The 2,660-nt window shown below is 35.1% G+C and overlaps 1 long non-coding RNA gene across 1 annotated transcript; it reads left to right on the plus strand.

The window, feature by feature from the left end:
• The first annotated feature begins 958 nt into the window (after positions 1 to 958).
• Positions 959 to 1,703, plus strand: LOC150108416 (uncharacterized). The gene is made up of 2 exons (XR_016550654.1): positions 959 to 1,289; positions 1,437 to 1,703. It is a non-coding gene; the product is annotated as an uncharacterized LOC150108416 (long non-coding RNA).
• Positions 1,704 to 2,660: the final 957 nt, after the last annotated feature.

A 2,660-nucleotide genomic window follows, 5' to 3' on the forward strand; every position in this document is an offset into this window, starting at 1 on the left:
TTCTCCTTCTCTGCCAGGAAGAATGCAAATACTTAAATGTCAATGTCTCAGTGAAGGTATTATATACATCATGAAATAACACATGAACTATGAACCATAAGTAAATTCTGTCAATGTGCAAAAGAAAGAACTGGAATTCTTAGGACCTGACGAAGTCCCTTGGAGTTGAGGGCCCTGAAGCTCAAGCTACATTTACCTTCATAGTAGATCCGCCTCTGGATACAGGGTTTTGTAGCTCATATGGGATAGAACTTGGAGTGATCCCTGGAAACCAAGTAAGGGTGTAGTAAAGAAGCATGTGAGGTCCAGGTTCTTTTCATGGCGTGTGGTGAGTGAACGGAATAAGTTGCCAATAGACATTGTGAATGTGAGTTCGGTGAGAGGTATGATAGGTAACTAAGCATTATCTCTACAAGAGTCCTTCGATGAGTTCCTGACTACCTGAAGGTGCCTATATAATATATCCATATCTTCGCTTTTTTTCTTTTTTCTTTCTTTCTTTCCCCCCCCCCCATATTTGAATTAATGTTTCGATTAACGTAATTCCACTTGTATAGCACACTACTAGAAGTTGATGGATTGCAAAGGATTGGATACGTTTGTCGCAATATGCTGTGCTTTCCATGTGTAAATAACATACTCTTTCTGTACCTAAGACAGTATTAGCTTTGTTTCTTTAGGTTATTTCGAATTTAATATCCTTCCTTGTATTGTAGTTTGTATTCCTTTTAATATCCTTCATTGTATTCCAGTTTCGCTTTTCTGGTGTTCGTTCAAGAGAAGTAGGGTGGGGTGTAAAGAGAAGGAAGGAAGGAAGGAATTGGATCAGTGCCCGGAATCCAGGCGTCCGTGGAATGTTTAATTTTATATAAGTATGGATATTTCACAACAGTGGGAGCGTGCTGGCGCGACACGACTTTCATTTCTCCAAGCGAAAGCAGGAAGTGAATGTGTCACTTTAGCGGAACTGAAAGTAAATAACTTTATGAGAGTTATTCCTGGTGCCCATTTCTTCTAGTTGTAGAGATGGCTGGTATGATTCACAATAATACAGGTTCATAACTTTTCATGTTGCAGAAATCTCTACTTAGAATTTGATAATAAAGCAATGGAACAGGTAACCGAAGCTGACCTTTTGTAATCCCTATCCAAAGAAACTGGTCATTCTAGAATACTGTTGGAATTTTTATCTGCTTTGGAAGTTCTGAATCTGCTCTTGAAAACGCACCAAATATTAGAAGTTAACTTACATTTGAGTGCATTGTATAGCAACGAGTACCAAAAAGTCGGTTTGTATGAACTCGATAAGTGAAATTATCTAATACTAGATATAAGTTGTTTGTTAATGCAAGTGTGGGGTTGCTTGATAATATTGTTTATTTATTTAGTCAACTTCAAACCTGCATAACATGTTCTTTCTTTCTTTCTTTTTTCAGGTGCCGCAGCTTTTTCTTATTCAAAACTAAACTCAGCAATAACTAAAGTAACAACTCTGAAAAGTGTAAGAGGTCATCTGTTCAAAAAAAAAAAAAAAAATCTAAGAAGCAGAAAAAGACAGAAAGAAAAAGAAAAACATTAAGTTTAAAGAAAATGTATTAATATAAAAGAGATTATGATATCATCATTTTAGAAATATTTGTAAAAAACAATTTTATTTCGTCATTACATATATTCCAATAAAATAATATAGCAAATAACAGCGACGAATTATCGATTTGGTATTCATATAAATACATACTAAATTATATTTAGTGTATAATTTACTTTAAGATTCTATGTGATAGTTCACTCTGATGTATACATAAGCAAAGCAATATATGTACAAAGTAAGATCCTTTATCAGAAAGTGACAGTTCCAATAAGGAAATATCACTTACATCGTAAGACTTCAGAAATTTTTTCCACGAGCTGTTCTTATGTGCACTACTTCAGGGTGAAGTGGTTCTTATCGACTTATCTCCTTAAAGATGTGTCTAGGTAGCGCTATCACGATGATTTTTTTTTTTAATAGTAATTCCACATAAACGTATGTTCAACCTATAGTATATTTAGCACTGATTCGGAAATACATAAATCGAAAGCTTTTCTCAAAGAACAGTAATTAAAGGAATGAAAGAAGTGAAAGAGTTTTTCTTTTTCTGTAAGTATGAAGTTGAACCGTGAAGAGGTGCTGAGTAGCAGCTGCACATTATTTTTATTTATTTATTTTTATCTTTTAAATAAATGAAATTGATAACTCTGACGAATAATAATGAAAATATTTGCAAAAAAAAAATGTAAGCAGCAGAAGTCACATGCCTTTCTGAAAGAGAGTGGAGTGCAGTAAAATGAAGAGATATGTCATAATAATAATAATAATTCCATGGTATTTACAGGCCCTTCTGGTCCCAGACCTACCAAGTATCACTGACTTTCGAAATCATACTGTTAGAAAAAGATTATGAGTCTTAAGCCTAAATATATGTTATCGCGTGGATTCTTCTGGGCAATTTGCCTAGCTGCTGTATGAAAAATCACAGTTCCGGGAGGAAACCCTCCACCCCCGTCCTAAACGGGATTCGAACCAAGGTCTTTCCAATCAAAGGGCGTCGTCGACACTGTCTGAGCCACAGAAGCTCGAGATAGGTCACTAATCAACTGAACAATTCTCTCTCTCTTTT

This window comes from Typopeltis vanoorti, chromosome 3 (assembly GCF_054136105.1).
Source record: "Typopeltis vanoorti isolate ZY-2024b chromosome 3, IOZ_Tvanoo_1.0, whole genome shotgun sequence".
Taxonomy (NCBI): Eukaryota; Metazoa; Arthropoda; class Arachnida; order Uropygi; family Thelyphonidae; genus Typopeltis; species Typopeltis vanoorti.